Source organism: Solanum tuberosum, unplaced genomic scaffold, assembly GCF_000226075.1.
Source record: "Solanum tuberosum cultivar DM 1-3 516 R44 unplaced genomic scaffold, SolTub_3.0 scf00027, whole genome shotgun sequence".
Lineage (NCBI taxonomy): Eukaryota > Viridiplantae > Streptophyta > Magnoliopsida > Solanales > Solanaceae > Solanum > Solanum tuberosum.
Window position 1 is genome coordinate 191,156 of NW_006238953.1, and position 14,736 is coordinate 205,891.

The window sequence follows — 14,736 nt, forward strand, 5'->3', positions numbered from 1 at the left end:
TCGTTACCAGATTTCCCTAGACCTCACTAACTCCGATTTTGTCCAAATCTGAACTAGGCTAGGAAATTCCAAGTTACTACCAAAAAGTTTTCTGGCCCCAATTCTTTCTCCATTAGCTTTTCCCTAACGAGGGAATCAGGTCGTTCCAAAAAAGTAATAATTTCTCTTTACCACTCCATCGCGCATGACATAAGATCTGAAGTTTGTCATTGTTGGGATAACAAGAGAGTTTGGTCCTTTTACAAAAAATAGTGGTGGAGAGAGCACCCATTACACCTTTGACTTTATAGCCTAATTGGAAACTTTTAGATTTCCCTCCTAAATTATTTTTAATAATATGACATTTGACTATTTACACTGCAATAGCATTCGTTTGCATTGACTAAACAAAATTATTTTATAATTCTTAAAAATTAGTTATTACAATTATTTAATAAATATTCAAATATGAAAAATGTTTTAATTATTCAATTATTTGGAAATGGAGGGAGTAATTAATTAAGTTTTGTATGATTTTTCATTTCTTTTTTTTTGAAACATGTTTTTAAGATCTAACGATTCTTTCTTTAATTTAAATTTACATTTTAGAATTCTTTAAAATATAATGTTTCACTAAATTCCAATGCGGGACCAAGGGACAGATAATATAGTGTTTGATCATGTACGATGCAATACCATTCATTTGCCATAATTATTTGGAAAAATCACACCATATACACATTTAAGAGACAATATTGTGGATTTAAATATAGACTTAAAAAATTCTTACTTGTAACAGTTTAATTACGGGTTATAGCATATCAATTAAATTTAACTTTATTTAAAAACTTTTTTATATTATTAATAATTTAATTATATTGATTGCAGTTCCTTTTTTAAAATCAGTAATTATCAATTACACAATTTTAGGGATTTATATCGATTACAGTTCCATGTTTATCATTACACGCCAAACCACCCATTCATGTTAATCCCACCCCCCACGCCTATCCAATACAACACGCCACCACCCCACTACCCCACCTTCAGAAATCAAATTGTCATCTCTCTCAATCATACTCCATTCCGTTTCTCATTGTATTCATGTCAAAGAAACCTGTTCTAACGCCTCGAAAGAGTCCTTGACTAGTTGAAGCAACTTCTACGGATGAAGTACATGCTCCAACATTCAACATATTGACTCAAACTCCTCCGCCAAAAATAATGAAATTTCGTCAAAGGGTGGTTCTTCGAAGAATTAGATTACTCAAAAGGAGAAAATCAAGAAAAGAAAAGAAAACGGTAAGTCCTGCAATTCAAAAGGGAAAAAACATGAAGGTGAAAATTGTAGAGACCCATTCTGATTCTGATTCGGATTCGGATTTCGTAAGTGAGATAAAAAAGAAAAAAAGAAAAAAAGAAAAAAAGAAACAAATATCGAAATTGGTCAATCTTCAAAACCATCAAGAAGAACAACAACAACGAAGGAGGACTCAGAAATCTCAATATCCAAAAAAAGGCAAAAAAGTGGTTAGGGTAAGTATTATATTTAATTTATTTTTAAAAATATTATGTTATGCTTAATGTTGGTACGAAACTTATATTGTTGTGAAACTTGTACGAAATGTGAGTAATATTTGTATGAATCTGGCTTTAATATATGATTTATGAATATTGTATGAAATATGATTTAATATTGGTATGCAACTAGTATGAAATGTGTTTTAACATTGGTATGAAATTGATATCAATAGCCCAATTAGTTGATTTTAGTGCAGTTTGTTAAATTACTCTTTTTTGTATGAGTTATGTCCAATATTGCTATGAAATTGGTATTTTTCATAATAGGAAGGTTTCTTTTTCAATTTCTCCATTAATGTATTTCAATTTTTAACATTGGTATAAATTGATATTAAAAGTTGTTTTGAAAATTATTTTGATTGTGGTTGGATAAATTTTTGAAAGTAGCTTGTTAAATGCCACAGTGCACATGAATCTGGTATGATGTTTCAATAATATTGGTGTGAATTTTTTTTTCAAATATGGTATGATGTATTACTAAAACTTATGTATATGAATATGGAATGAAACATGAATAATATTGGTATGAACTTAATTTTATATATGGTTTATGAATGTTGATATGAAATTGATTTATTAATTTTGGTATAAAGTCTGTTATATAATTAAATTATAACTACTTATAAACTGAAGTTAGTGTTGGAATGAAACATGAATAATATTGGTATGAAGTATGTTTTAATTTAGTATAAACAATTTTATTTTATAGGCAAGGAAGCAATACACACACTAGTCTTCATGCACAAACATGAATGTTTTTGGCGATCTGTTGACTTTCCTCGGGCAAGAGAGGTTTCAGCAATTTTTGGAATAAACACCATTTAGTGTATTTTATGAGCTACCCCACATAAAGATTCAATGTAAGTTATTGCGCCATTTGTTACTTCTTGAAACTGAAAACGTCAGGGACGACATGTTTATTGTCAAAATAAACGGTACAATACTACGTTTTGGGATTAAGGAATTCACAGCAGTAACTGGTCTCAAATGTGGACTGTTTACCGACTTTGTTTAAGATCCGTCTATTCTAAATAGACTTATCCAAAAGTATTTTGGTGAAATGACCAAAGTCCCTAAGTTAGACTTCTTGAATAAGTTTAAAGAGGCTAACTTCTTTGAGACCGAAGACCATGTTAAAATTGATGTTATGTACTTCATTAGTACATTTCTGACTGGTTCTGAGGCCTCCAAAACAATTATACCTAAATTGTATTTTGATTTGATTGAGTCCGGTCAGTATGTCAACTTCCCATGGGGTAATGAATGTTTCAGGTTGACTCTTAAAGCTTGCAGTCGTAGGTTGGGAAAGAATCCTACATCATTCAAATTTAGCTAATTCCACTTAGCCTTGCAGATATGATTTTATGAGTGTTTCCATCCATTTGGCAACACAACTGCTATCCGTGTTGCAAATGGCACACCTCATATTCTCAACTGGAAGACATCGAATGAAAGTATTTTCTTTGACAAGTTAAAGAACACAATTTTCAGAACATATGGCAACCAGGTCATTTTTTATTTATTGTCCTTAAATAATTATCATTTATTACCTTTTTTTTTATAATTTTTAATTCTCCCGTCTTATTTTGTTACTACACATTAAATTTAAAAACATTGTGCTTACGGATGAAGAGTTGAATGCCATTGATCAGAACAATTTACATGAATCTTGTAGTCACCATGAGACAGAAAATCAAGCAACATTAGAAAGGAACGATGTTGACTTTGATGAAAAGTATATTGAGTTGAAAAAGGAAATTGCCGAGGTTAGTGTACAATAAGAAATTATCATTTAATATAGTTTTTACATATTACAAAGAATTTAGTCACTCTTTAATGTTTAATGACAGGTTCGGCAGGAGTTGAAACAACTGAAGGATAATGTTATTTTCTCAATCCCTTTTCAATTACTTAATATTACATCTTATTCAATCTTTTAATGAACATATATGTTTATATTTGTTGAAAAGGTTGACAAGCACATGACCGAATTAAAAGCATATGTCGATAATTCGACAAAGTTGATAATCGATGAGATTAGGTCTTCAAGAGGTCAACCAACACAACCATCACACCGAGAGGTATTAAAGGGTTTGAGAAAGTTAAATGTTATTTGGTACGACTGAAATTGACACGAATTGGCACAACTATGCCTAAAGATAAGAATGTATTTTTAGCTCCAAAATCATCCAACTTTTTCCTAAAAAAACAAAATCACCTTTGACTTTTATTTTATATTTTATTACAATAATTGTACTTTCTCCTTTACCCATTTTATCTCATTCTCATTTTAGCCTCCTTCACCTATTTTTTATCTCTCATTCTGATTTCAAGTTTCTAATTAGTAGCAGATATAGTTATTCTTATGTAATGGTAATGCACTATGTGAAGGAATGCTAGGTTGCATGTTCAAATCTAGTGTAGGCTTTTTAAATATAGAAAGAAATTTTTTTAAGATGAAGTTACGTACCTTATTTCTTACAGGTCATTGAAAAGATTAGATTTTCTTTCCTTTTAATGCATATTAATTAAATGAAACGCTAATAAATTTATTAATTATTACTTCACATAGACAAAACATTTCACCTTGACAAAAAATAAATTAATTATTACTATTAGTTAAAATTAAAGATTAAAAAATTACTATCCCAAAAAATAATATATTTCTTATAAAATAAAATGTAAAATATTTTTTTTACCCCACTCGATCACTTTCTCTCATCATACACTCCACCCCACCCCCACCCCATTTTTTTTAGTTATTTTGTTTAAATTTTTTTTATAAAAGTATTTTATTTTTTAACTTCATCTCCCCCACCCCCTTTAAATAATAATTTAGATATTATTTCATTTTTCAAAAAAAAATTACCCCACTCCACATAATCTTCCGCTTACAATTTTTCTCATTTTGTGTTTGATATATATATATATATATATATCTTTAGGAAAGTATTGTTTACTTGCCGTTGCAAGACTTTTTTTAAAACAAATTTTTATTTTACGTTATATTCGGTACACAAGTAGAAAAAAAATTATTAAAATATATGTATATATCTAACACAAAACGAGAAAAATATAAGAAAATAAATAAATTAGAAGCGGAGGGTTATATTGGGGTAGAATTTTAATTTTTTTAAAATAAAATATTATCAATTGTTTTGGGGGATGAGTGGCTGGTTTGGGTGGGTGGGGGGTGAAGTATGGATTTTTTAAAATTATTTTATAAAAGAAATTTTAAAAAATAAAAGGATGGGGGATTGTCCAAGAGGGGGGGTAGTGGAGTGGAGTTGGTTAAGAAAAATAATTTAATTTTTTTTTTAAATTAACTTTTTTGGGGATAGTAATACTTTAATCTTTAGTTTTTAATTAACATTAATAGTTTATTATTTATTTTTTTGTCAAAATGGAACATTTTATCCATGTAGAATGACATGTGGCAAGGTTTTTCTAAAAAAAAAAGGGAGAGTGTATTACACATACCACTAGGTGTGTTTCTCAAACTAATAAGTGATAGTTTATGTATGGAACTCATATTCTCAATAGTTTAGTTATGAACTCAATAAATGAATAGTTTAGGTGTGTTTTTGACACTTATCCAAAAAAATAAAGTCATTCTGGTTAAAACCTAATTAATTTCCCAGCATAGTCGTCATTTCTGTTATGTCGTAATTTTATTATCTTTAGAAAAATCACTTTTTGAAATGTTCTAAGTATAAAACAATTTTGAAAAATATTTAGAAAAAGAATCGCCACTTAATTTTTTATAGAAATCAAGAAAACTTAATTTAAAAAGATTCTAACAGATTAAGTCTTTAGAAATTTAGAAAAAAAGGGTACGAGGTTCTCATTTACACTTCAAGAAGGTTCTTAAAGTATTTGAAATGCCCACTAACATGCGGTTATCCTACGACTTGACTAAATTTTTTTTGACTAACTCTTTGTGAAAATAATTAAGTAAAAATTTATTTTTTTGAGTTTTAGAAAAGGGGAAGGTAACTTAAACATTTATTTAAATAAATGAGAAGTGACTAAAACCTTTTTTATTTTTAAAGAATAGATTAAGATTAATGTTTTTTTCTTATAAATAGATTAAGAATAAATCTCTTAAAAATAGACTATGTAAGAATTTATTTGAATCACTTTAAAAATCACAACTTAAGCCAATTTCTTCAATAAAGGAATGAAGCTATCTTAAATTAATGAGAAATAAGTATAAGTTTTGACAAAAAGATATTTGATTTAAATAAAAATACATGAGTTGATAAAAATGAAATTTTTATTAAATAAACTAGCACAAAGAATATAGCTCCCTTTGGGACTTTTGAGACCTGCGGCTTCAACTTGTTCATTAACTTCGCAATTTGATAGGGCTGACTCGAGAGGAATAAAATTACTTTGGGCCTTTATGGCCCATTTCTAAATGCAAAGTAGAAAGGATTTGAGTGCAATTTAGACTTCGAGCAAATTTCATGTAAACAAAGTAAAGGAAGACAATTAATATATGATTCAATTAGTATGAAACAAAGAAAAGATACAATAATTATATAAGGAGAAAGTACATGAGATATATATACCAGGTATGGTCCGAATTAAAATAAGTCATAAAATGAGACACGCAAAAAATCAAACTAGAGCCCTTTAAAATCAATCCAAGCAGATGCATATTCCTAAAGCAGCGACCTAGAGACAACGAGCTTAACTTCAAAGAAACTTCCACCAACACAAGTTTGACTTAAGAAAAGTAGAGAATCAACACAACACTTTGATAGAAGACTGGCCTTTAGATTATTTATTTAAAATTGCTCTTTCTGGATGTTATCTATTGTGTATCTTTCAATGTGGAACCTTATGCTCTTGAGAAAGAAAATTTCGCTCTTTAGAGGGTGCCGAAAAAGTTGTCCTAAATCAATGAAGAGAAGGAGCTATTTATAGGGGAGATTGAGGCTTTTTTGGGGGGAAATCTGATACAAAATTGAAGATATTCAAAATCCCTTGAGAGGACAAATTGTAGGTGAGAATAGGGCTCGAGTGATGATGAAAAGAGGCAAAAAAGGAGGTAAAGTTACCTTTTCATATTGATTTGAAGGGGTGGAGACGTTTTGGAGGTCATTAACGACGGAATCCATGGAATAAAGCTTAAACCCCATGGTTTTTTTGAGTTTCTCTTCCTTTTCCAAGGCCAACAATGGGGAGGTGACTTGGTGCATCTCTAGCATCATCAAAAAATGGAAAAGGGACGTTGGGGGTGAGGAGATGGTGCTTATCAGCCGGCTTTTGCGCCAAATTCGGCGGATTTTAGGGTGAGCAGGGTGAGGTCGATTGTACGGGTAGATACTTACTGTTGTACGTATTGTTGTTTTATTTTTTGTTGTTGTGAACGTTAAGTTGATGGGTTTCTTTTGGTAAAGAAGAGTGGGCTGGGTTTGAGAGAATTGAATTGGGTTGCTGCCGTGGGAAGCAAAAGGGGAATTGAGATAGGCTAAGCATTTCTAAATGGCAAGAGGGTTGTTGGAAAGAAAGTAAAGGCCCAAATTTTGGTCTTTCAATGGGTTGAATGTAAGGTAAGGAAAATGTTAGATTTGTAATTTGGAGATGGCCAATGGATTACAAATTTAGCCAACCTAAATTAAAACTTAACCAAATTGAGTCTAACGAGTAGATTTGGCTAAAATTTAAAAAAGACGAATTAATATAATCAAGTAACGAGCTTCTTGATTTCAACGAAATAAAATAATAAACTTAATTAAACTTAAATGACTCAAAATTATTAATAAAAAATAATAATATATATATACACACACGACATGCCTGCTTCTAGCCAATGGTAATTTTGGAATTTCAAAAATTATGTTGTTTCTATCAATGGTACTTAACTGCTTATCAGCTTGCAATGTTTTTCCTTTAGACAAAGCTATCTCTTATTTATTTCTTTTTTATACTTCAACATACTTAATTGAATGGAGAAAGGTGGACCCAGTTATATTTTGTTTTCACGCGCTCAATAAGGAGCCTTTTTATTTCTCTTCACAAAATATTTTTTTAAATAGAAAATGCGGGCCCTACTTTGAATATGTACTCCCACGCGCTACTTTTTGCAATTATTTTAAAAAGATGAGTTACACCTATCCATTATCAACTTATATATGTGACATCATCATAGTACTTTATCAGCTAATTTTTAGCTATTTTGTACTCCCTCCGTCTGTCAAATATCAAATTTTTTTATGTTGAACAATATTTGTTCACTTTATAAAATTAATGAATAGTTTTACACTTAGTTTTTAATTTATCTTTATCATTAATTATAGTCATTTTTCTATTATATTTTTCAAGATATTATATTCAAATGATGATATAGTAAAATTATCCTTCTATTTATAGATTCTTAAGAAATGTACAAAGTCAATAGTGGATAAGTATTGTTGGACAGATAGAGTATTAACTTGCCATATTATTTGAGAAGTAATAAATAAATTATTGATTTTAATGTATTATTTCTTAAATTGATTGAGTAATAAATATAAAAAGCTTTTCTAAAAATTACATAAAATACTACAAACAACAATATAAAATATTTGAAAGTCCTATAAAACTTGATTAACTCTCCAAACTTTATCCGTGTCACATAAATTGAGACAAAAATAATAATATAATATTTAAAATTATGAAATACTACAAGTAACAATAATTAACAATTGTAAAAATTTGATTGGCTCTCCAAATTTTATTGATATCATATAAACTAGGACACTAAAATAACATATATTGGGTCCGTGCTGGAACGGGCTCATATAACTAGTATTCATAATAATACACTACATATAGAAGTTCAACTTTAGTCACTTGTATACATAGATAAATGAGATAAATATTGAAAACACCTCTAAACTTGGTGTGAATTATTACTTTAGTCCTCCAACTAATGACAACCTTAAAAACATCCATCTACTTGATTAAGTGAATTTAAAAACTCTTCTGTTATCCCACATGTGCATATACGTAGAATTTTCTGCTAACGTACGTACACACAGATATATGTAATAGAATTTTTTTAAAAGAATATTTAAATAATTAAATGTTTAGAATGTAGCAATTTAAGATGATAAAAGAACTTTTTTTTCTTTTTAAAGATTTATTTTTTCTTATTGTTTTATCGAAAAAAGAAATAAAAGACTTAGTTTTCGAAAATCAACTTAACTTTCTTAAGGAAAATCGATTTTCAAGAGAGTCGCCACTTAATTTTTTTAAAAGAAATCAAGAAAACTTATAATTTTTCAAATGACTTAAACAAAAAAATTATTTTGAAAATACCAAAGGGGTTCAGGGTTCAATTTACACTTCAAGAAGGTGTTAGATCATTGAAGTGTCTGCTAACGTGCGGTTGACCTATTGCTTGACTAAAATATGACTAACTTTGAAAAATATTAATTAAGTAATAAAAACTCATTTTTTATTTGAAAGAAAATAAACTAAAGGATTTTTAAGGAAAATAACTCATATGTTGATTAAAAAAACTAATAAATTAGTAACATAAAATATTTCAATTTGAACATAAAAAAGAAATGACTATCTTTTGGAAATTTAGCTAAATTAAGCCAAATCAAATAAAAGGTTAGTTAATACAATAAATAAATAAATAAGAATAAGGAAAGAAATATTAAACTTGGGTCATTTTGCTCAAATTTCAAATTTGATGGGTTTTTGGCCCGAATCTTGTCTTAAGTCTAACAAAAGAATTGACAAAGTAATGGACTTTGACCCATATTATCAAGATTTGGCTGGTGGTCATTTTTTGGGTCCTTCCATTTAACTGCTTAGGCTTGTTGTCTTAAAAAAGATTTGGGCTCTTGATTTTAGGGGGGAGGGGAAACGGGCAAAAGATTTTTGGGAATTCGAATTCGAAATTTGAATTCTCTTGAAGGATAAGGTTGAAAGCTTAAATTCGTACCAATTTTCAATGGAATGAGAATGACAACCGCTTGATTCTTGAGAAGGACGAATGAGCTACACGATTTCGAGACCTAGCAATTCGAGAATATTCTTGTATGATTTGCGTACGGAAAGGATAATGGAAGGAGGAGAGGGACGAGGTTGCGAGCTGGGACTCGCACTGTTAGCTAGTTTTCGTCGTGTCCTGCTAGGTCTGGGCTGAAATTCGTCGTGTCCTAGCAATTCGTCTTTTGCTGGGGAAGAAGACGAATGCGGGTCGTCTGGGTATTGTTGTACGTATGACTATGTTGCAACTTTCTAAAGTTAAGACAGTTGTTTAAAGGTTAGAATGCAAATTTTATGTTAGAATGCAAATTTATGTTTTTTCTTAAGAAAATAAAGTTGAAAAATGATCATACCAATTTTAATTTTAAAAAATTGCTCTGATAACATATAAAACTAATGTTTTTCATTAAATATAATATTTTTTTCTTTGAAGTGTAACATGTGTAATACATGTAATTTTTGGTACAACTTTTTTAATAAAAAAAAGGAAAGAAAGAAAAATCTACTATTTAAAAAAAAAATATGATTAAACTAAATGCGATTTTTCACTTTCATATTTTATGATTTTTTATTGATAATTATATGATAATAATTGTGAAAACTGTTAACACCCAATTTTGACCTAACATTATCAAAATTCATATTTTAAAGCTTTTTATCCATTAAATAGTTTAATATTCATTTTTAAAAAATAACTTTAATACAATTTGTCGATAATAATTCTTGAATTTCAAAATGTTTGGATTTTTATTAGTTAATTTTGAATTTTAGTTAATTTTGATTATTAATGTTTTTGTCATAGTCAGTTGAAATTGTTGAGAATATTGTCTCTATTTGATTAAATCAATATTCTCCGTTAAGTTACATATTTTTATATGTTATTGAATAAATTTTGTTAATATTTATTTTAGTAATTTTAACACGTTCTAAGTATATATATTGATATACAAATATTTTATTAACTAATGATTTGGGTCACAGTCTTGAGCCGATGATTTCAGCCTATTATATTGTATAGAGGTAGTTTAACAATTTACTATTTGAATCCTTATTTGACCCAAAATAAAGAGGTAGTGGATAAAACGAGTGAAAGAAAAATTGAAAACGACATTTGTACAATACCTTGGCCTTAAAATATTTTATCCACCACCCCAAACTTTGTGGCCAAGTAATGACTTAATTAGAAAATTGAAAATCACATTTGTACAATACTATGATCTTAAACTATGGATCAAAACCACTGATTTGTAAAATATCCGTGTATGCAAATCTTATCTGTATTTAAATATATTTTTAGACTTTGCTAAAATAGACAAAATGAATTTAAACAAATATAACAAATAAAATGAATACTAACATATGTAATGAATACAATATTTTAAAATATTATTTTTTAAAAACATCATACCAAAATTTGGTGTTAACAGTCACTTTATGTTTTTTTTAGTTGAAAAATGTGTGATTATCTTCTTCCTTTTTTAAGAAAATAAAGTTGTGAAGTGGTCATTCAATTTTATTTTATTTTAAAAAAACAAGCTCTGATATCTTTGTTTGAATAAAATACTAATTCAGAAATTCATTATGTTTTAACCCTACAAATGTATGAAAATCTCAGTCTTTTGCCTTAGGTAGAGCCTGCTCCTCACTTTTAAAAAAAAAAAAACTTTCCTATCTACTTAGATAGTAGCATATGTTGGAGTAATTTGAAGTTGGTTTATATGATGAGATTAGTTGTTACTTAATTTTTATCCTGTATATTTCCTTATTCTCCTGTAGATCAGTTCAAGTGTTTTGTGTTGGTCCAGTCCTTTTTCCCTCCTCTCCTGTATCCATGAAGTATGAATAAATTCTTCTTTAGTTGATTCTCATAAGCATATGTGGTTTAACGTGAATCTTCGACCTCTTATTTTTTAGTCACAATATGGAATGTGTCGAAGTTAGTTTTTAGGCTTTTCTAAGATCTATCTCCATCAAGCATCTTGGAGTAGTTTTCCACATTACAACAATATATAGGTCTATATTGACTAGCATTCATTAGATTTGCAAAAGACTTTATGTTTCACAGACATATATAAATAAACAAAGTAAAGCTAAAAGTATGAAGAAAATTTGTAATAATTTAATAATGTACAGAAATCCAAATACATACGGTCAAACATAATAACAAAAACATAACTAATGATACCTACATGAGCCTACACTCTAACTTCATCGGACAGTAGAACCCTAGAAGTCAGCTCCTCAATGTGTATGGCTAAACTTGCTCTGAAGTTGATAGAAATATGATCAAATAAATTCAAAAAATCAGTGACAGTTACTTCACATAAGAAAACATGATCATCAAACAACATATACATGTGATATCTCTCTGTTTCAAGAACTACAAAAATAGAGCCTCCTAAGAGGCCATCAGATGCCAGTGTAAGACTGGAACGAGTCCACCAGATGAAGAGTTTTGGACAAGTAAGATAGAATAAAGCCTGAAGAAAAATTAATGCTCCAGTAATAACAATTGTAATAGCCATTGTTGTGTAACAAAGAAAAATAGTAGAGATTGATATGAAGAAGATATAACAGTTCTTTAGGGATTGCTTTAGAGAAGAAGGTGGAAACAAAACAGATTCTTAACAAAAAAAACGAATTGGTAACTACCAGTTGAAAGATATAAAAATTGGGTGGGAACTTAAATACAGAAGAAATTATTATTTTTTTAAATATAATTGTAATAATTTGTTTTTTAAAAGGGATTAACCGATATTATTTTTGATTTTACTACAAAGATGAAAGAATCAAATACCGGTGGTTGTCGTCACTGCAGGGGCTCGCAAGAAGAAGATTGGCGGTCTTTCGCAGCTTAATCTCGATCTCGTTGATAAAAGGAGATACAGAATGACCAGAGATTTTATTTTTGAAGAGAAAGTGGCTTGAGTCGCGATTTAGGATTAGGTTTGGGTTCCGCAGGAATTAGTGGGTTGAGAGGACGGGCTAGGTTTGGGTTCTGCTAGAAGCATAGGAGGGAGATGGGCATCTCGCCATTTGATCTAAGTCGATCAGAGATTTCATCTCCACAGTAGCTAGTGGGTTGATTGGATAGACGACTACTGCGGCGCTAGGTTTAGGTGGTTTTGACCGACTTAAACAAGAAAAGGCCCTAAATTATGTATGAATAGATACATGTGAAAATTTGTATTTATATAGAAATATGTATTGAAAACACCCCTAAACTTAGCGTGAATTATTACTTTAGTCCCTCAACTATTGACGGCTTTAAAAACACCTCTCTACTTGATTAAGTAATTTAAAAACATCCATGTTTTGCAACATGTCATCCACATAAGCGTATATGTGGAATTTTCTGTTGTTGGTGGCGTACACATAGATATATATAGTAAAAAAATAGAAAAAACATTCAAATAATTAAATGCTAAAATTTAGTAAAATAGATTTTTTTTTGAAAAATAATAATTTTTGTCTTACCTCACCTCATCCCCTATCCAGGTACCCTAACCCTACCACCCACACCCACTATAACATCCCAAAATTTTCTAAGTTGAGACTAAAATCATTCATTATAGTGAATAAGTTTTGTCCCGAGCTATTCAAAATTTTCTTAGATGTTAAGGTGACAAAAATTCCATATCATAAAGTTCAGTTGGAAAATTTTCCTTCCAATTTAATTTCTCTATGAGGCGAGGGATTTGAGTTTGAGGGTGGTTCTTGAGGAAAATTGAGTAGATTTTGGGTTTACAAATTTGAGAAAGTTTGGAAGAAATCAATTGATTCTAAGTGAATTAGAACCAAAAATCGAAAAGAAAACTTGTCGGGTTCTCTGGTTTTGGTATGGGGCGGCGTGCCCCTATAGCGTCAATAGTGCACCCAATCAGACCCCTACTAAATGAGGGACTGGCGTGACATACCAACAATGCACCCAATCAGACCCCATGGGGACCTAGCGCGTCTGTCACGCCCCGAGCCTACACCATAGACGTGGCCGGCACTCAAGAACCATTGTTGGCCCCAAGCGAACCCTTGGTCTGACTTACTTACTCAGCGGAAGCCTTAAACACAAGAGAAATAGCTCATGCAATAACTTAAAAGATAATAACTTATCCAAAAATGACAACTCAAGACTTAAACATATACAACTGAAATGAATAAGACTAAAGAACTAATACTATATGTCTATGACACCTCTAAACCAAAGAGGGATGTTGGGACAGGACCCCCGATCATCCTAACAACTGAAAACTAGAAAGCAAATGATAAAAGAGTCCTCCGGAATGCAATGAGGCTCACCAACTGACTCTGAGTGCTGAACCTGATCAACGAGGCGCTGGATGCTGATCTTGGTTACTTGTGTCTGCATCATAAGACGATGCAGGCCAACTGGCATCAGTACATTGAATGTACGAGTATGCGAGTTGGAATGCTAAGCACAACTTAAGGTTGAAAGGAATCTGAAAGATACACTTACCTTGGCTCTCTTAAACTCATGAATTCTTAACTCAAAATAAAGTAATAAAACACATGTAATATATGAAAATCTTTGTAAAACAGTAAAAGCAACTTAGTTGGTTAAAGAAAATGCAATAACAAACTCAACTTTACTCATATAATAAAGTAATATAGTTTCTGTGGGAGATTCTCTAACCGACAACCACCACTATGAGTCTAAGTGATAGTACAATGTTTTACCTCACGCTGCCAAGGACCGTCTTATACCTTGCCGGGGATATAAAACCTAACTCACTAAGTTGATCCATTAGTCTATGCTAAAAGCATCTTAAGGAGTCATCTAAAAAGTATAATCATTTACTACCCATGATGGCTACATGGTTTATGGAGACTTGAGTTAATATGAACTCGCATCCCCATATCGGTGCTCAATACTACTCCCAAAAATATACTTAGCTCATATAAAAACAAACTTCTTTCTTTGGTTTGAGATAATTACTCAAAACTTAGCTTAAAAGTTCTCTTGGAATCGATGTTCTCTTTTCTTGCTGAAATATAAGAACATTTATAAACTCTTTGGGTAATACTTAGTTCCCTTATAGCTTTTTGAGAAATGAACTCAACTCTTTACTCTTTGCTTAACTTGAAACTTAAGTCTTAAAACAAAGTTAAAACGTTTGTTAAAGACTTTTGTAAACTTTAAAAACTTTGCTTTGACTTGCTTCT